General features: G+C 43.1%; 1 pseudogene; it reads left to right on the top strand.

Moving 5' to 3' along the window:
• The first annotated feature begins 229 nt into the window (after positions 1–229).
• On the top strand, positions 230–751 carry LOC113905113 (annotated as a pseudogene).
• The last annotated feature ends 20916 nt before the right edge of the window (positions 752–21667 follow it).

The following is a 21667-nucleotide window of genomic DNA, read 5'->3' as shown; positions in this document are numbered from 1 at the left end:
GGAACTGAGAGTAGAAAAGAATAAATGCAGCTGTTGCTTATGAGCAATCTGTGTGAAAATGCTTTCTTTTTCTGTCTCACAGGTGTGTCTCTAGCTACGATCTGGGGAGGCCGGAGGGTTAGTTGGGGAGGTGGTGCAGCAGAGTGAGCCTTCCAGTTTTTAAAATCTAGATTGTACTTCCTGAGGGTGTCACTGGGGCCGGGCAGTGGGGTCCTGGGGCCCAGACTAGGGGCGGAGCTGGGAGATGGTGTCCGGAGCAGCTCGGTGGCTGGCGTTGGTATGCGTCGGATCTGGGGCTTCCCGGAGCTGGCTGAGCCTGAGGAAAGGTGATGATGTCTCCGCCGGACGGAGCTGCTCAGATTTCCTTCGGCCTTCTCCGCGTGTTCTCCATTGTGATCCCCTTTCTCTATGTTGGGACGCTCATTAGCAAGAACTTTGCTGCTCTACTTGAGGAACATGACATTTTTGTACCAGAGGACAACGATGATGACGACTAACAGGGCCTGGAGGAAGGACAGAAAGGAAAAAGCCCTAATTTAAGAAATGGTGATGCTTGCAGCCTCTGCTCCTTTCCCATCCGTAGATGGGCCCGGGGAAAGCCCTCAGCCTCCCAACCCCCTTGAAGACCCCTGCATGGTCTGTGACCACGGCCCAAATCCCCAGGCTCTGGGAGGTTCCCGGAGATGTGCTGTTCACTGAGCATAATCAGATCATGAAAAAACATAATAAACATCAGCTCTGTGTGACTGAATGATGGCTGAAGTCTCTGGAAAATAAAATAAAATAAAATAAAATAAAATCTAGATTGTATTCACTAGATGATTATCATCAACCAGTGGTCCTCCAGGAAGTACAAAGAGTTCTGAGGGTGATGGGGCAGAAGATGACCTCTGACCTATCCTTGATGCTGTCAAGCCTGCAATGCTCCTTTTTTTCAGGCTGAATACACACTGAACTCTATGTGTGCAAAAACAGCTTCGTATTGGAGAGTTTAGGAAAATGTTCAAGCCAAATGGAATTAGGGGTAGAGTGAATAGCTGTCCTTCAAGCCATCCATCTGAGAAATGCCCTGAGAATCGTCCATAGCAATCACACTATGTGATTACCATGAGTATGTGTCTCCAGCTGAACAGTCAGAATTCCCCATCCTCCTGGATGGAGTAAGATAAGCATGTAACCTCACCAGGGTCCTGTTTAGAAATTGACATGGACTGAACGTTATGCTAGGAAGAGAAAGTTCTTTCTTTTCTCTTTATGTATATAGATGCCACCAGCCAGGGACAACTTGTGATCATCTTAACTGTCACCTGGAGAAAATTTGCTTGGGCCCAACAGAACTAGCTGGGCTTCCAAGGTGGTTCAGCAATAAAGAATCTGCCTGCCGATGCAGGACACTCAGGTTCAATCCCTGGGTCGAGAAGATCCGCTGGAGGAGGGACTGGCTACCCACTCCAGTATTCTTTCCTGGGAAATCTCCTGGACAGAGGAGCTGGCAGGCTACAGTCCATAGGGTCACAAAAGAGTCAGACATGACCGAGCAATTAAAACAACAACAGAACTAGATGCCTGTAGAACTAAGGGGTGGTGAAAACCATAGTCCTTATGTTGTAATTTGAAACCTTGGGTCCAACTGGACCTGAACTTAGATCAGCTTTTGGATTTCTTGGTTATAGAAGTGTAGTATAGCAATTTATATTGGGTTCTCTGGTAGCTCAGCTGGTAAAGAATCCACCTGCAATGCAGGAGACCTCGATTTAATTCCTGGGTCAGGAAGATCTCCTGGAGAAGGGATAGGCTGCCTGCTCCAGTATTCATGGGCTTCCCTGGTAGTTCAGACGGTAAAGAATCCGCCTGCAATTTGGGAGACCTGGGTTCCATCCCTGGGTTGGGAAGTTTCCCTGGAGGATGGCATGGCAACCCATTCCAATATTCTTGCCTGGAGAATCCCCATGGACAGAAGAACCTGGCGGGCTACAGTCCATGGGGTCACAAAGAATTGGACACGACTGAGCAACTAAGCACATAACAATTTGCAATAAGATATATTTGATTTTCATTTCCTTTTCTATTTTTTTTTTCTGCAACGCCTTTTTAATTAAAATATGTAATTCAAAACGTGTACATGGTTAACTCTGGGCACGGAGTTTATATCTCTCCGTGCTTTGCTGCTGATTAACAACTCAGACCAGAGACGTGAGTGGCAGTGCTGAGCGTGTCCTGGGCTCTCTGAGGACCTGGCCCTCGAGTCTCCCAGGCGCAGTCACGAGCACAGCTGGGTGTGGACATTTCCTTTTCTAGCACAGAGCTCCTAAAATCTCTGGAATTTCCTAAATGATAGGAGAGATTAAGGTGTATTTTGTCATTCATAACAAGCTCCTTTCAACTGTGCCTAAGTTTATGTTAATGAGGTGATTTTGGAAAGCCTCTAAGGGTAGGGGTTCAATGCCAAGGGAACCAACCATGTGATTAGATGGTGATTAGATGGTTGGAACTTTTAGCCCCAATCCCTGCCCCCCACCCCCGCCACCTCTGGGGAGGGGAGAGTGAATAGAGAGTGAATTAATCACCAACAATTAATGATTTAATCAATTAATCTTATGTAATGACAGTAACCTCAGATATGCAGATGATACCACCCTTATGGCAGAAAGTAAAGAGGAACTAAAAAGCCTCTTGATGAAAGTGAAAGAGGAGAGTGAAAACGTTGGCTTAAAGCTCAACATTCAGAAAACTAAGATCATGGCATCTGGTCCCATCACTTTATGGGAAATAGATGGGCAAACAGTGGAAACAGTGTCAGACTTTATTTTTCTGGGCTCCAAAATCACTGCAGATGGTGATTGCAGCCATGAAATTAAAAGACAGTTACTCCTTGGAAGGAAAGTTATGACCAACCTAGATAGCATATTCAAAAGCAGAGACATCACTTTGCCAACAAAGGTCCGTCTAGTCAAGGCTATGGTTTTTCCTGTGGTCATGTATGGATGTGAGTTGGACTGTGAAGAAAGCTGAGCACTGAAGAATTGATGGTTTTGAACTGTGGTGTTGGAGAAGACTCTTAAGAGTCCCTTGGACTGCAAGGAGATCCAACCAGTCCATTCTAAAGGAGATCAGTCCTGGGTGTTCTTTGGAAGGACTGATACTAAAGCTGAAATTCCAATACTTAAGCCACCTCATGGGAAGAGTTGACTCTTGGAAAAGACTCTGATGCTGGGAGGGATTGGGGGCAGGAGGAGAAGGGGACAACAGAGGATGAGATGTCTGGATGGCATCACCGACTCGATGGACATGAGTTTGAGTGAACTCTAGGAGTTGGTGATGGACAGGGAGGCCTGGCGTGCTGCGATTCATGGGGTTGCAGAGTCAGGCACGACTGAGCAACTGAACTGAACTGAACGAAGCCTCCATAAAACCCTGAAAGAATGGGGTTTGGAGAGCTTCTGGGTTGAGGAAGTACTCATCTGTATGCCCGGAGGGTGATGTACCCCAAACTTCCTGGGCACAAAGCTTCTGTGCTCAGTCCCCTTCCAAATGTTACTATAGATATCTCTTCATCTGGCTGTTGATTTGTACCCTTTAACATCCTTTGTAATCAACTGATAATCTAGCAAGCGAACTGTTTTTCTGCGTACAGAACTCAGAAGTGGCATTTTCTTATCAGTATTCACCTGTCTTGTGATCCAGGAATTCCAAAAGAAATGAAAAGTTATATCTACTAAAAAAAACTGTATAAGAATGTTAATTGTGGCTTTGTTTCTCATAGCCAGACCTTGGAAACAATGCAAATGTCCATCAACAGGAGAACAGATAAACAAATTGCCCCTTTGACACTTTTCTCCTCTCCCTTCCCCGTTCAATCCCGCTTTACTCCTGGAATCCACTACCTTCCCAAGAAAAGTATGAATAGTTAAATTTCAACTCCTCTAAGCCTTTTTCTTGTGTATAGTAAATTCCACATCCTCAGTCTTTGCGGTTCTGGATGGTTTTACTGGTACCCTCAGCAGGACTGCTCTGTAGCAAGGAGGGAAGGTTCTGGACTTAGGGTTCCCTGGCTTCCCCAGGAAAGGAGGCAGCTTAGCATGCATCAGACCTAAGGGTGATGGGTGGGAGCAGGACAGTAATATTCCACACTGGGCTGCGGGTGCCTTCCTCAGGGGGCACCTGTAACCAAACACACATCAAGAATTCAAGAACTGATGCAGGATAAGAACCTTTTATCTGGTCTACCAAAGAAATGCATATTCCCCTATTAGCATAAATCTGACACAGTGGGAGTGATAATCCTGGCCTCATTTTACTAAGAAAGACTTTATCTCTTTACTATCCTGTGTTACATCTTAATTTAATGTACCAAAATCCCAGAATAAGCAGACTTTAAACAGCTCTGGGCCCAGGCCACTCCTTCCAGACCACAAGTTCTGTTTCTCAAGAGGGTAAAGCTGAGAGGCTGGCCTAGGTGGGGAAAGTCAGGTTCTCTACCATGGTGGCAAAAAGATTATCTAAAAGCTCCTTCAGGAGTGTGAGGAATAAAATATTCAAGAAAACTGGCTTAAAATCACAGATGCTTAAAAATCAGAACTTGGGGAGTTCTGGAGTGGCCTATTGATCAGAATACTGGGCTTTCACTGATGTCTCCTGGGTTCAATCCCTGGTTAGAGAACTGAGATACCACAAACTTTGTGGCATGGCCAAAAAAAAAAAAAAAAAATTCGAAAATTGAAACAACCGTACATAAGTTCAGGAATGTTTTTGACGCCAAGAGAAATTTCAGGATAGAGTTAAAAGGTTCTTTTCTATTTAAATGTGGAGGGAAAACCAAAAGTAGTTTGAGAAGAGACTGAGAATAATTAAAAGGCAAAGAGAACGAGATCAAATTATACTTAGTATTTGTACTTAAGTTGTATTTATGTATTAATTAACACCACAGAGCTCTGAGCTATGTGCCAGGTACTGTTCTAAGCACTTTAAAAATAGTCACTCATTTAACATTCAAAACAGCCTGATGAGATCATTTACTTTATGGTTGGCACGTCATTATTTTAACATTTTACTAATGGTAATAATTATGATCGATAGCATTTTCGAGTGCTTACTGTACTTATACCTTATATTATTTCATTTAACCTTTACCACAGTCATAAGACATAGGTACAATTTTTAAGACTATTTTATAGATGAGAAAAAAAGAGACAGAGAGGTTAAGTAACATTCCAAAAGGTACACAGCTAGTAGGTAGAAGATTTGAATATCTAACTTTAAAACCTGTGTTCTAAATTGCTGTACTATGACTATCAATACTCAGTTACTCTTAATCTTTTACTGTTTTTATACGATCTTAGTTTATAGGCTCACATACTTGAGTTTAAAAAGCAAGCATATTTAATGCTGCTGCTGCTGCTGCTAAGTCGCTTGAGTCATGTCTGACTCTGTGCGACCCCATAGACGGGAGCCCACCAGGCTCCCCTGTCCCTGGGATTCTCCAGGCAAGAACTTTGGAGTGGGTTGCTATTTTCTCTTCCAATGCATGAAAGTGAAAAGTGAAAGTGAAGACACTCAGTCGTGTCCGACTCTTAGCGACCCCATGGACTGCAGCCTACCAGGCTCCTCCATCCATGGGATTTGCCAGGCAAGAGTACTGGAGTGGGGTGCCATTGCCTTCTCCGATATTTAAATATAGCACATATTTAACAACATTATTACCAAGTGCTAACACCCATCTGAATGCCTGTGTGCTCAGTCGCTTCATCGTGGCTGACTCTTTGCAACACTTTGAACTGTAGCCCGCCCAGCTCCTCTGTCCATGGGATTTTTTAGGCAAGAATACTGGAGAGGATTGCCATTTCCTCCTCCCGAGGATCTTCCTGACCCAGGGATCGAAGCTGTATCTCCTGCATTGTAGGTGCATTCTTTACCACTGAGCCTTCCAGGAAGCCTGTATCTAAAGGCAACTTATTCAAACTGGAGGCAGTTTGAATGAAGAACTTTTCAAAGTTCTCTTTGCAACACAAGAAACTCATAAGGTTAGAGGATAAGATAGTAGTCAGTATATAAACTTGCCTTGGGGACAGTTACTCCGATCTTCATTTCCATGCTGTTAGTTTGACAGCTCTTCATTAAAAATCAGGTTGATTGAACATTAGACGTGTTCTGAGATGACACATGCAATTCTATCCTTTAAAGAGAGTTTAATTAAGCTATGATTTACCAAGTATGGAACATTTGCAAGGAATAATACAGAATTCTGGGCTAATAACTGTGAGGAAACTCTCTCATCCCTTAGGCTTGAATGGAAGAGAGCTGCCTGACAGGACCTGGGACAAGGCTAATCCACAGCGACCTGGAAGGCAGGAAATTGAGAGAGTAACTATCTTGTTACCAAAAGAGTGGTTTCCAGCTGCTTGATGCTCAAAAACCAATAAGCAGGCTGGGTTGGTGGAAAGAAAGGTTTGGTTTATTTCCGATGCCGGCAACTGGAGGGGTAGCTAAATGTCTGTCCAAAGGCCAAGTCCCACAACGGACAATCAGTGGGCAACAATTTTATAGATGGGGGCGGGGGGTGGGCGCTGTATGCAGAAACAGTACAGTCAGCTCTGACAGGCATCTTGAAATTGGTCATGGGAGGTCTGACTAGCGTCATCCTGATTGTTTTAGGTACAGTTAATCTTCAGTTCCAGAATTGGTTTGTTTCCATTTCTTTGAGCTCAATTCTCAGAATTGTGGCAGCTGACATCACAGCAACAGTCTGGTCATAATGTGGTTAACTTTTTCACCTGCCAGGAGTTTCAGTATCTATAAAACAGGTCACAGGATATGGCTCAGAATATTATCTATGGGATAGATAGGAACTAAAGGTCCTTGACTATACTTAATGGCAACATTATTATTATTGGTCTCCTCTGACTGTTTTCCTTTGTTTCTGCATTTTCTCAGATTTCTCACATCTTCTCTGATTTCTCACTGCTCTGATTAAATTTATTCTTTAGCTAAATTTTTTCCACACACAAAAGGCAGGCACAGGACGTGGCACAGGACCTGGACCATAGAGTCCTGCTCCATTTCATGCTGATCACCTCTCTCTGTTTACACGGTGATCTACTGCCAGTGCTTCTGATTGGCCAAAGACAAAGGGGATGAGGGATTCTGTTGACGTGGACCATACTGCCAGCCTCTGGAGCACAGAGCAGGCTGAGTAGGAACGGAGACCATGCTAGAGGTCAACGGACCATATCCAGGAAATAGAAATGGGCCAAATCAGTCCTTATGCTTTGATAAAACTGAATTTCTGAGCATGCCACATTAAGAACCAGCTCCCAGATCTAGAGAATCTCTATTGAGTATGGATCCCTGCACCAGCCTAAGTAATGTGGTCAGTCTGACTACTGTAATCCTCTCTCAATCCCTCTCTCCATCACTTAAATTCAAAAAGGCCTCTGACCCAAGTTAGACCAGCCCCTGGCTTTGGTCCCCTTTATGCGCTTCCTAACCAGCTGGCACAGCAAGGTGCCAGTTGCTGAAGGTCCCTCCAATGAGGGCCAATGCCAGCTCAGTATTTACACTTTGCTCTGACCTCTGGGGTGGCCCCGTTTGTTGTTCTTGCCAAAGGCTTCCTCGGGAAATTTCACAATCCCATCTGCTCAACAGATATCTGCCCTGAGGTAAGTTTGGAAAAGTTACAGACTTAAGCAACAGTCAGAAAACCTGGCTTCTGTTCCCAGACTTGTACAAAGTACATCTCTTCTGCTGCACCAGCAACCAGAAGAGATGCTGGAGGTGGTGTGTTTATTCAAGCTGTCGGGTGAGGGAAAGTGTCAACACGTTAGCCCAGTTCAGCTTCCTTTCTTGAGCCTTACTTAGAAACCACTCAAGGCAAGTATTACACATGAATAGTCCATCCTTTTTTCCTTTAAGGATACCTGATCTCTATGGCTCATCCCCACCAGGATGTCTCACTGTCATGTTTGGCTGAGCTTTGCTTTCTGGATAGTACTTGAGGCACGGGTTCTTCCTCTCAGCTCTGGTCTCTATAAAAATGTGCAGTGGACTCTGGCTGGAACAACATGGGTTTGAATGGCATGGGTTCACTTAAAGGCAGCTTTTTCTCAACAGCAAATATCAATGCCATTGGTTGAGTCAGCAGATGCGAAACATGGGCTACAGAGGACCTGTGGTATGGAGAGCTGACTATGAGTTATAGGAGGATGTTCAGTCCCTCAGTGGGTGGGTCCCCTGAACCACAGTGTCATCCAAAGGTCAACTGTACTTGTCCTGAGTCTCATTTCCCGCACCGAGTTGAAGAAAATGGGAAAAGAATAAAGAGAAATGAACCAGCTATCTGTTGCTAAATGAGTGATGTTGTTCTCAATATGCGCTCTGCCCCTTACTAACTTTGATATTGTAGCTTTAAAACCTCTCACTCTCCAACTGAGACGTTTTAGGTTTCAATTCTGAGGTTTGAGGTTAGGCTCTTGAGTAAGAAAGACCCAGAATTCTGGGTATTCACAGCACTATTTTTGAGAGCAAATATTTCTCCATAATACAGTCACGTGTGCCCAAGAGAAGGAAGAGTAAAATATGGAGAAATGAGTTCCTAGTAGGTGCTGAATGTGTTTGACGTAATTTTTGCTTATTTAGACCAAGTGACCAAGGTAGATGACTATTGCAGAGTACCAGCATAACATTGCTATGGTTTTCTGCTCCTGGTTCCATGCCTACTAACTTAGTTCCTGCATTTCCCTTGGCTAGACCATAGTTTCATAGTGCAGTTGACTCTATGGTCTATGTAAGGTCTCATTCCACCTTAATAAGAATAAATCCATTTCTCCATCTCTTTAATGAATATTTGTTTCTTGTCTTACCTTGTCCCCTCATCAGTCTTCTTTTATATGACTCCAGGCTACCCTGCTATAGAAATCTGACAAAACTCAGATGAATAGAACAGATAAAGAATATTTAAAGTTCTTACTGTAGCAGTTTCTGCATCCTCCTGCTTCTGATGAAATTATAATTTAAACTTATCTACTAATCATGCAATAAGAGTAGAGATTCCGATTACATACAAAAAAGGGCTCCCTGGCTGGAGATGTGAGAGATGCTGGAACAGGTTTTTGAGGAATGCTGCAGACTCCCCTTCCCAGATAACCTGAAAATAATGGGGAAGGGATTGTCTGTTTGGGCTGCTTGAGGTACCTGAAACCAAGAGACAGGGCAAAATGATTTTGGCAGTTCTTTTCCTAGGAAACAGAAGAGCCTGGTGATTGACAGTATGGACTCTAGAGTCAAATAGACTAAGAAACGAGACCCAGTTCTGTCACTTCCAAGCTCTGAAGTCTTGGGCACACTACTTAATCTCTCTGCAGAGACTTATAATGAGGATTAAATAAGATTCATGGATTCAAAGTGTTTAGCATAGAATCTGGCACCAGAGAAGTACTCCATAAATATTGGAGTACTGCAATACTCCAATATTTGGAGTATCTGTACTCTTGCCTGGAAAATCCCATGTACGGAGGACCCTGGTAGGCTGCAGTCCATGGGGTCGCTGAGGGTCTGACATGACTAAGTGACTTCACTTTCACTTTTCACTTTCATGCATTGGAGAAGGAAATGGCAACCTACTCCAGTGTTCTTGCCTGGAGAATCCCAGGGATGGGGGAGCCTGGTGGGCTGCCGTCTATGGGGTCCCACAGAGTCGAACACGACTGAAGTGACTTAGCAGCAGCAGCAGCATTTAGTCTTGAGTTGTATTAATCCTTTTTTCTCAAACCCCCACCACCAGGGCACTCATGCAGACCCACTCTCCCGCCACCACCAAGTTGAGTTCTTTCATATCAGACCCCAAAGCCTCAAGTATCCATCTCTTCATGAGTCTAACAGTCTCAGCCTGCTCTTGTCATTCAGTGGAGACCATAGTTTCCAATCTAAATGTAGGTGCTGTGGTTCCCGTAGAAAAGTGTCCCCAGGTTCTCTTTTTTCATTTGTCTTCCTCATGTGCAACCTCATGAAGATGCTACTGCTGGTGACCTGACTGTTTCTCTTCTTTCCAGTCTAGAACCAATTGTTCAAACAGCTAACATTTTTGAGCCGGGAGAAACCTTGGCATCATTTAACCTGAAGTAAAGGCAATGTTACAGATAAACCTAGAATAAGCACAGAATTCAAACTATGGGGAGTGAGAGGTGTTGACTGGGAAATCTTGCTGGTGTGGTGACTTCTGCATGAACTCTTCAAGGAGAGGAAGAAGTTGATGAGAAATGGGGGTGGGGAGGATGTTTAACAAAGGAAATGTGCAAACACCACAGGTTCTAAGATAGGAACACAGAATGGCTAAGGGTTTGGGTGTTAGGAGGGGAGTAAAGATAAGGCCAGATAAGGGGAGACTTCCAGAAAATAAAAAGAAACAAAAACATTTTAAAACACCTTGAAATTTTTAGCAACATAAATTTCCTTATCTATGATGAGTACTTGAAAGGAGAAGATGAACACAGGTACTGCTTTTTACAAAGTATATGATTAGAATGGTATCATGTACACCAAGGTTTTGAAAATCTGAGTTTCAGTCCAGTTCACTTCAGTTCAGTCGCTCAGTCGTGTCCGACTCTTTGCTACCCCATGAATCGCAGCACTCCAGGCCTCCCTGTCCATCACCAACTCCCAGAGTTGACTCAGATTCACGTCCATTGAGTCAGTGATGCCATCCAGCCATCTCATCCTCTGTCGTCCCCTTCTCCTCCTGCCCTCAATCCCTCCCAGCATCAGAGTCTTTTCCAATGAGTCAATTTCTTCGCATCAGGTGGCCAAAGTATTGGAGTTGCAGCTTTAGCATCATTCCTTCCAAAGAAATCCCAGGGCTGATCTCCTTCAGAATGGACTGGTTGGATCTCCTTGCAGTCCAAGGGACTCTCAAGAGTCTTCTCCAACACCACAGTTCAAAAGCATCAATTCTTCGGCGCTCAGCCTTCTTCACAGTCCAACTCTCACATCCATACACGACCACAGGAAAAACCATAGCCTTGACTAGACGAACCTTTGTTGGCAAAGTAATGTCTCTGCTTTTCAATATGCTATCTAGGTTGGTCATAACTTTCCTTCCAAGCAGTAAGCGTCTTTTAATTTCATGGCTGCAATCACCATCTGCAGTGATTTTGGAGCCCCAAAAAATAAAGTCTGACACTGTTTCCACTGTTTCCCCATCTATTTCCCGTGAAGTGATGGGACCGGATGCCACGATCATTTTCTGAATGTTGAGCTTTAAGCCAACTTTTTCACTCTCCACTTTCACTTTCATCAAGAGGCTTTTTAGTTCCTCTTCACTTTCTGCCATAAGGGTGGTGTCATCTGCATATCTGAGGTTGTTGATATTTCTCCCGGCAATCTTGATTCCAGCTTGTGTTTCTTCCAGTCCAGTGTTTCTCATGATGTACTCTGCATAGAAGTTAAATAAGCAGGGTGACAATATACAGCCTTGATGTTCTCCTTTTCCTATTTGGAACCAGTCTGTTGTTCCATGCCCAGTTCTAACTGTTGCTTCCTGACCTGCATACAGATTTCTCAAGAGGCAGGTCAGGTGGTCTGGTATTCCCATCTCTTTCAGAATTTTCCACAGTTTATTGTGATCCACACAGTCAAAGGCTTTGGCATAGTCAATACAGCAGAAATAGATGTTTTTCTGGAACTCTCTTGCTTTTTCCATGATCCAGCGGATGTTGGCAATTGTAAAACCAGCTTGAACATCAGGAAGTTCATGGTTCACGTATTGCTGAAGCCTGGCTTGGAGAATTTTGAGCATTACTTTACTAGCATTTGAGATGAGTGCAATTGTGCGGTAGTTTGAGCATTCTTTGGCATTGCCTTTCTTTGGGATTGGAATGAAAACTGACCTTTTCCAGTTGAACTGAAGTTGAATGGTTCTATGAAGACCTACAAGACCTTTTAGAACTAACACCCCAAAAGATGTCCTTTTCATTATAGGGGACTGGAATGCAAAAGTAGGAAGTCAAGAAACACCTGGAGTAACAGGCAAATTTGGCCTTGGAATACAGAATGAAGCAGGGCAAAGACTAATAGAGTTTTGCTAAGAAAATGCACTGGTCATAGCAAACACCCTCTTCCAACAACACAAGAGAAGACTCTATGCATGGACATCACCAGATGGTCAACACTGAAATCAGATTGACTATATTCTTTGCAGCCAAAGATGGAGAAGCTCTATACAGTCAACAAAAACAAGACCAGGAGCTGACTGTGGCTCAGATCATGAACTCCTTATTACCAAATTCAGACTTAAATTGAAGAAAGTAGGGAAAACCACTAGACCATTCGGGTATGACCTAAATCTGAGTTTACTTTTTATTAAATGACTTAGTCTCAACCATCCACAATACCTCCAACAACATGTAGTTTAGCCTGAACACTTCGAATGCCAAGGAGCAAAATACTGGGAGATGCAACTCATTTTCTCCTTTTATTTATTTAAATTCATTTTAAATTAAAATATAATTACATGCAGTAAGGTGCACAGACCTCAGGTGTACAATTTGATGAGTTTTGACAAATATACCTGTGCATCCAATGGCTGAATAAAAATACAGAAGATTGCTATTGCACAGAAAATTTCCCCATGATTCTTTCTGGTTAACCACCCTCCCTCCACCCTCCCAGAAGCAACCACAATTATCTCTTTCTTTTTTAAACCTTTTATTTATTTATTATTTTTTGGCCATGCTGCACAGCATGCAGGATTTTAGTTCCCCAACCATGGATTGAACCTGGGCCCCTGCAGTGGAAGTGTGGAGCCTTAAATACTGGACCACCAGAGATGTCCAATAACCAGAATTCTGATTTCCCTTTGCACAGAGCAGTTTTGCCTGTTTCTGGGCATTACATAAATGAGTCATTCAGTGTATGTACTCTTTCATGTCTGTTTTTTTCCCCATAATGTAATATTTTTTATATTCATCTATGTTGCTATTACTATATGTATTAATAATTTATTCCTTTTTATTTATGGACAACATCCCACTGTACCACCAAAGATGGATGGGTCATGGTGGAGAGTTCTGACAGAATGTGGTCCACTGGAGAAGGGAATGGCAAACCACTTCAGTATTCTTGCCTTGAGAACCCCATGAACAGTATGAAAAGGCAAAAAGATAGGACACTGAAAGATGAACTTCCCAGGTTGGTAGGTGCCTAATATGCTACTGGAGATCAGTGGAGAAATAACTCCAGAAAGAATGAAGAGATAGAACCAAAGCAAAAACAACACCCAGTTGTGGATGTAACTGGTGATGGAAGTAAAGTCTATGCTATAAAGTGCAGTATTGTATAGGAACCTGGAATGTTAGGTCCACGAATCAAGGCAAATTGGAAGTGGTCAAACAGGAGATGGGAAGAGCGAACATTGACATTTGAGAAATCAGCCAACTAAAATGGACTGGAATGGGTGAATTTAACTCAGATGATCATTATATCTACTACTGTGGGCAAGCATCCCTTAGAATAAATGGAGTGGCCATCATAGTCAACAAACGAGTCCGAAATACAGTACTTGGATGCAATCTCAAAACTGACAGAATGATCTCTGTTCGTTTCTAAGTCAAACCATTCAATATCACAGTAATCCAAGTCTATGCCCCAACCAATAATGCTGAAGAAGCTGAAGCTGGATGGTTCTGTGAAGACCTACAAGACCTTCTAGAACTAATACCAAAAAAAGATGTCCTTTTCATTATAGGGGACTGGAATGCAAGGGTAGGAAGTCAAGAAATACCTGGAATAACAGGCAAATTTGACTTTGGAGTACAAAATAAAGTAGGTCAAAGACTAACAGGGCTTTTCCAAGAGAATACACCGGTCATCTCAAACACCCGTTTCCAACAACACAGAGAAGACTCTACACATGGACATCACCAGATGGTCAATGCCGAAATCAGATTGATTATATTCTTTGCAGCCCAAAGTGAAGAAGCTCTATACAGTCAGCAAAAACAAGACCAGGAGCTGACTGTGGCTCAGATCATGAACTCCTTATTGCCAAATTCAGACTTAAATTGAAGAAAGTAAGGAAAGCCACTAGACCATTCAGGTATGACCTTAATCAAATCCCTTATGATTATACAGTGGAAATGACAAATAGATTCAAGGAATTAGATCTGATAGACAGAGTGCCTGAAGAACTATGGATGGAGGTTTGTGGCACTGTACAGGAGGCAGTGACCAAGACCATCCCCAAGAAAAAGAAATGCAAAAAGGCAAAATGGTTGTCTGAGGAGGCCTTACAAATAGCTGAGCAAAAAAAAGATGCGAAAGGCAAAGGAGAAAAGGAAAGAAATACCCAATTGAATGCAGAGTTCCAAAGAATAGAAAGGAGAGATAAGAAAGCCTTTCTCAGGATCAATGCAAAGAAATAGATGAAAATAATGGAATGGGAAAGACTAGAGATCTCTTCAAGAAAATTAGAGATACCAAGGGAACTTTTGATGCAAAGATGGCCACAATAAAGGACAGAAATGGTATGGACCTAACAGAAGCAGAAGATATTAAAAAGAGGTGGCAAGAATACACAGAAGAACTATACAAGAAAGATCTTCATGACCCAGATAATCACGATGGTGTGATCACTCACCTAGAGCCAGACATCCTGGAATGTGAAGTCAAGTAGGCATTAGGAAGCATCACTACAAACAAAGCTAGCAGAGGTGATGGAATTCCAGTTGTTATTTCAAATCTTAGAAGATAACGCTGTGAAAGTGCTGCACTCAATATGCCAGCAAATTTGGAAAATACAGCAGTGGTCACAGGACTGGAAAAGGTCAGTTTTCATTCCAATCCCAAAGAAAGGCAATGCCAAAGAATGCTCAAACTACTGCACAATCACAGTCATCTCACACTCTAGTAAAGTAATGCTCAAAATTCTCCAAGCCAGGCTTCAACAGTACGTGAACCGTGAACTTCCAGATGTTCAAGCTGGATTTAGAAAAGGCAGAGGAACCAGAGATCAAATTGCCAACATCCATTGGATCATTGAAAAAGCAAGAGAGTTAAAAAAAAAAACCATCTACTTCTGTTTTATTGACTCTGCCAAAGCCTTTGAGTGTGTGGATCACATGAAACTGTGGAAAATTCTGAAAGAGATGGGAATACCAGACCACCTGACCTGCCTCTTGAGAAATCTATATGTAGGTCAAGAAGAAACAGAACTGGACATGGAACAACATATTGGTTCCAAATCGGGAACGCAGTGAGTCAAAGCTTTATTCTGTCACCCTGCTTGTTTAACATATGCAGAGTACATCATGAGAAATGCTGGGTCAGATGAAGCACAATCTGGAATCAAGATTGCCAGGAGAAATATCAATAACCGCAGATATGCAAATGACACCACCCTTATGCTAGAAAGCAAGGAAGAACTAAAGAGCCTTTTGATGAAAGTGAAAGAGGAGAGTAAAAGTTGGCTTAAAACCCAACATTCAGAAAACTAAGATCATGACGTCTGGTCCCATCACTTCATGGCAAATAGATGGGAAAACACTGAGAGACTTTATTTTTGGGGGCTCAAAAATCACTGCAAATGGTGACTGCAGTGATGAAATTGAAAGACACTTGCTCCTTGGAAGAAAAGTTATGACCAACCTAGACAGCTTATTAAAAAGCAGAGACATTACTTTGCCAACAAAGTTCAGTCTAGTCAAAGCTATGGTTTTTCCAGTAGTCATGTATGGTTGTGAGAGTTGGACTATAAAGAAAGCTGAGCATCAAAGAATTAATGCTATTGAATTGTGGTGTTGGAGAAGTCCAAGAGAGTCTCTTGGACTGCAAGGAGATCCAACCAACCCATTCTGAAGGAAATCAGTCCTGAATATTCATTGGAAGGACTGATGCTGCAGCTGAAACTCCAATATTTTGGCCACCTGATGAGAAGAGCTGACTCATTGGAAAAGACCCTGATGCTGGGAAAGGTTGAAGGCAGGAGGAGAAGGGAATGACAGAGGATGAAATGGTTGGATGGCATCACTGACTCGATGGACATGAGTTTGAGAAAGTTCCGAGCTGGTGATGGACAGGGAGGCCTAGTATGCTGTAGTCCATGGGGTTGCAAAGAGTCGGACACGACTGAGCAACTGAGCTGGACTGAACTGAACTGATCCCACTGTACAAATATATCTCAGTTTGTCTATTCACTCTCCTGTTGATGAACTTACATTGTTTCCAAGGTCTGGCTATCAGAAATAAAGCCACAATTAACATTCTTATACAATTTTTAGTAGACATATGATTTAATTTCTTTTGAAATTCCTGGATCACAAGAGAGTTGAATATTTATAAGAAATGCCAGTTTTCCAAAGCGGCTGTACCATTTTATCTTTTCACCATCAGTGTACAAGAGATCCAGTTGCTCCATAGCCTCTCTAATATTTGGTATTGTTACAATTTTAAAAATTTAACCCTTTCAGTGGGTTTGTAGTAGTATCCTGCTGTGGTTTTAATTTGCATTTCACTATTGATCAAGAATACTGAGTGTCTTTTTTATGTTTATTGGCTACACATATATTCTCTTTTGTGAAACATGTCTGTGTTCTTTGCCCATTAAAAAATATTCTTTGTCTTTTTATTGTATACTTTTAGGAGTTTCTTGCATATTCTGTTTATGAGTCCTTTGTCAGAAACACATATTTCTCCCAGTCTGGGGATTGCCTATTGACTTATTACCAATGCTTTTTGATAATTAGACATTTTAATTTTAATAAAGTACATTGAATCTATTTTTTGTTTTCTTTATGGACCCACCACAGGGCACATGGAATCTTAGTTCCCTGATCAGGGATCAGATTGCACCCCTGCATTGGAAGCTCAGTCTTGATCACTGGACCTCCAGGGAAGTTATAATTTTTTTCTTTTCTTGTTATATTTTTATGTGGCCTAGGAAATCTTTTTCCACCTCAGTCTTTGCATATATATTCTCCCATATTTTATTCTAGAAGGTTTATAGGTTAGTTTTTACATTTAGGTTTATGATCCATCTCAAATGAATTTTTGTATATGGTGTGAAATGGAGATTGAGGATCATTGCTGCTGCTGCTAAGTCACTTCAGTCGTGTCCAACTCTGTGAGACCCCATAGATGGCAGCCCACCAGGCTCCCCCATCCCTGGGATTTTCCAGGCAAGAACACTGGAGTGGACTGCCATTTCCTTCTCCAATGCATGAAAGTGAAAAGTGAAAGTGAAGTCGTTCAGTCGTGTCCAACTCTTAGCAACCCCATGGACTGCAGCCTACCAGGCTCCTCTGCCAGTGGGATTTTCCAGGCAAAAGTACTGGAGTGGGGTGCCATTGCCTTCTCCAAGGATCACTGAGCTTATATAAATATTAAATTACTCAAGTACCGTTTAAAAATGATTTTTCCTCTACTGAATTGCCTTTGTCAGAAATCATTTGACTCTGTGTATGATTCTGTTTCTAGATTCTATTTTTTCCCATCTATCTGTTCATCTATCTATGCCAATACCATACTTTCTTAATTACTATAGCTTTATGCTGCTGCTGCTGCTAAGTCACTTCAGTCGTGTCCGACTCTGTGCGACCCCATGGACGGCAGCCCACCAGGCTCCCCCATCCCTGGGATTCTCCAGGCAAGAACACTGGAGTGGCTTCCCATTTCCTTCTCCAATGCATGAAAGTGAAAAGTGAAAGTGAAGTTGCTCAGTCATGCCCGACTCTTCGAGACCCCATGGACTGCAGCCTACCAGGCTCCTCCATCCATGGGATTTGCCAGGCAAGAGTACTGGAGTGGGGTGCCATTGCCTTCTCCAACTATAGCTTTATAGAAAGTGTCAAAATCATGTATTATAAGCCCTTTGAATTTGTTCTTTTATAAAATTGCTTTGATTACTCTAGGTCCTTTACATTTCTATATAAAATCTATTATTAGCTCACCAATACATTTCATTTTTTTAATGACTCTGTCATTAGAAAGGTAGTCACCCAGTCGTGTCTGATTCTTTGCTACTCCATGGTCTATAGCCTGCAAGTCTCCTCTCTCCATGGGATTCTCCAGGCAAGAATACTGGAGTGGGTAGCCCTTCCCTTCTCCAGGGAATCTTCTTGACCCAGGAATCAAACCAGGGTCTCCTGCATTGCAGGTGGATTCTTTACTGTCTGAGCCACCAGAATTCTTTATTTGAACTTATCTTTCCTGACTCTCCTGTAATGGCTTTGTTCTGCTCTATAAAGTAATGTGAGTATTACTACTTCCTCTTCCACAAAGAAGGCAGCATGACTGTGGGGACAGAGCTTCTCCTTTGGAGCCAGGCACCCAAGGGTTTGAAGCTTGACTCTGGTTATATGTCTTCTGCAAGTAACTCAAAATCTCTGCTCTTCAGTGCCTTTGTCAGTGAAATGAAAATAATTTCCATGATACAGGATTACTTTGAGTATTTGAAAGAGTAACATATAAAGTACTGAGCCCAGTTCAGGTCTTGGCACATAATAAAAGAACTTAAAGGTAGTGATTATTATTAAAAATGTTTAAAGGTGATGACTGAACTGTTCCCCCTTCCAAATATCCTCTATTTCAGGTTAAATATCCCTCAGTTCAGTTCAGTCACTCAGTTGTGTCCAACTCTTTGCAACCCCATGAACAGCAGCACACCAGGCCTCCCTGTTCATCACCAACTCCCGGAGTCTACCCAAACTCATGTCCATTGAGTCGGTGATGCCATCCAACCATCTCATCCTCTGTTGTCCCCTTTTCCTCCTGCCCTCAATCTTGCCCAGCATCAGGGGCTTTTCCAATGAGTCAGCTCTTCGCATCAGGTGGCCAAAGTATTGGAGTTTCAGCTTCAACATTAGTCCTTCCAATGAACACTCAGGACTCATCTCCTTTAAGCTGGACTGTGATTTCCAGACATTGTTCCCAGAAGTTCTATTTGAAACATTTAAAAATCAGTAAAACAAGGGCATGGACCACTCAGACTAGGCACAAGCCATTGGGGAGAATTGGGGTCTGGGAGGGCCCTGTGGCACAGGCATTGATCAATCATTTAGTTATTGAGTCCTTGGGGAAGACCACGATGTCCTGGTGGAGTTAGAGGGTAACCTGGGTGGAAAGAGGCGGGGAAGGAGGGTCTGCTCAGGCAAATAATTTGATGTTTTTAGAACCAGAGCACCAGTACTGGAGCTTGCCTGCTTGTTCTCAGCCACATTCCCTCCATTATGCTCTAAGCAGTGACTGTTGGTTGTTCCCCAGTATTGTTCTCCCCTTGGGAATTGAACCCTTGATTTGTAAGTTGGCACAGGGATGCTCAGAACAGCACCCCTACCTCCCAGCATCCCTGGCAGGTGGGTATGACCATGTGACTATTCTGGCCATGTGTGCACTTTGGGTTTGTGTCCTTGGACCATGCAGACAAAGGAGGAGACGGCAGAGCAATGAGACAGAAGCAGCATGGACACCTGGCAGTTTCCCAGGGCGAGGCTGAAATACCAGTTTACAAGAGAGAGATACACTTCAGTTGTGTGTGAACCACCATCATTTTGGAACTCTGTGACAGGCAGCTAAAGTTTTGTCACAACTCATGTACTGCGGAACCTTGGACTTGCTACCTTCAACCTCAGTCTAGTTTCCCAACAGGACCGCTCTTGAGCCACATGTGAAAACTGGCCTAAATCAGTTTAGTCATGCATAATCATTAGTTCTTTTTGATGGATAAGGTAGCTGCCAATTTGGAGCAGGTACAGATTATCTACTCCTTGTTACTGGCTGAACTGTGTCCACCCACAAACTGTATGTTGAAATCTAACCCTCAGTACCTTGGAAGATAGCCATATTTGAAGATAATGTCTTTAAAGAGGTGATTAGGTTAATTGTGGCCTATAGTGAAGTGAAAGTTGCTCACTTGTGTCCGACTCTTTGTGACCCCATGGACTATACAGTCCATGGAATTCTCCAGGCCAGAATACTGGAGTGGGTAGCTTTTCCCTTCTCCAGGGGATTTTCCAAGCCCAGGGATAGAACCCAGGTCTCCCACATTGCAGGTGGATTTTTTACCAGCTGAGCCACAAGGGAAGCCCAATTGAGGCCTCTAGGGTAAGCCCTAATCTGATATGATTGGTGTCCTCACAAGAAGAGGAAGAGACTCCAGATGTGTACACAGGGATGATCATAGGAGGACCCAGCAAGAGGACAGTCATGTGGAAGCCAATGAGAGAGGCCTCAGAAGAAACCCACCCTGCTGATACCTTGAGCTTGGGCTTCCAGTCTCCAGAACTGTGAGAAAGTACAGTTCTGTCGTTTCAGCCACTTTGTCTGTAGTATTTTGTTATGGCAGCCTTAGCAAACAAACACACTCCCTGTAACCTCACTGCCAGATTTTAACGACAGCAAATCTCATGGCAGGTTCTGCTGTACACACAGGCATTTATCACACATCGACAAGGAAAAGGACACACCCTGTGTCATCTCTCTTACGTATTCTCATCACACCTTATTTGAATGTGCTTAATTAGACAGTCATAACAGGCAACCAGAATCCTCAGACCAAGCACACAGAGCATGAACAATATTCTGCCAGCTCTGAGGCTGCAGGACTTGTTATATTCTTGCACCTGCTCACAAAATGACTGGGTGTGTCTACGAAATCTTTTTGATGAGCTGTATGTCATAAATACTTCCGAATTCATTACCCAATGTCCGTTTGAATACTCATTAAGCTCATTAACAAGCCAGTAGTGAAAATCAATTTTTAACATTTGTTATGCTAATTAGTATATCACTTGTATTGACTGAGACTTAGAAAAACCAAAACATTTGTAATAGCTACCTCCAGAGTGTGGACTTTGTGATGAGAACCTAGTTGACTACTCCAAAGGTATGAACTCCTGATGAGGGCAAATGACTGTCCTAGGGCATTGCCCAAACAACACCGACTATCTCACCGTCCACCATGTGCTGTGCTGAGTCCCTCAGTCATGTCTGACTCTTTGCGTTTCCATGGACTATAGCCCACCAGGCTCCTCTGTCCATGGAATTCTCCAGACAAGAACACTGGAGTGGGTTGCCATGCCCTTCTCCAGAGGATCTTCCCAACCCACAGATCGAACCCAGGTCTCCTGCATTGTAGATGGATTCTTTACCATCTGAGCCACCAGGGAAGCCTGTTTGGAGACTCCTAAGTAAATGGCTGCTGCTGCTGCTAAGTTGCTTCAGTCGTGTCCGACTCTGTGCGACCCCATAGACGGCAGCCCACCAGGCTCCCCCGTCCCTGGGATTCTCCAGGCAAGAACACTGGAGTGGGTTGCCATTTCCTTCTCCAATGCAGGAAAGTGAAAAGTGAAAGTGAAGTCGCTCAGTCGTGTCTGACTCTTTGCGACCCCATGGACTGCAGCCTACCAGGCTCCTCCGTCCATGGGATTTTCCAGGCAAGAGTTCTAGTGGGGTGCCATTGCCTTCTCCGAAGTAAATGGCAGACATGAGCAATTCTCACTGAAAGAGAATCCATGACATGATTCTAAAGGAAAAACATTCTCCTCGTGTGTGTTACTTTACACTCCACACTCAGCTACAACACTCCTTCACTTTAAAAAATAATAATTAATTAATTTTTCTTTAACTGAACTGGGTCTTCATTGTCGCACTCAGGCTTTCTAGTTTCAGGAGCAGGGGCTACTCTTTG

This window comes from Bos indicus x Bos taurus, chromosome 15 (assembly GCF_003369695.1).
Source record: "Bos indicus x Bos taurus breed Angus x Brahman F1 hybrid chromosome 15, Bos_hybrid_MaternalHap_v2.0, whole genome shotgun sequence".
NCBI classification, from domain to species: domain Eukaryota; kingdom Metazoa; phylum Chordata; class Mammalia; order Artiodactyla; family Bovidae; genus Bos; species Bos indicus x Bos taurus.
This window is presented reverse-complemented; position numbering and strand designations above follow the sequence as displayed.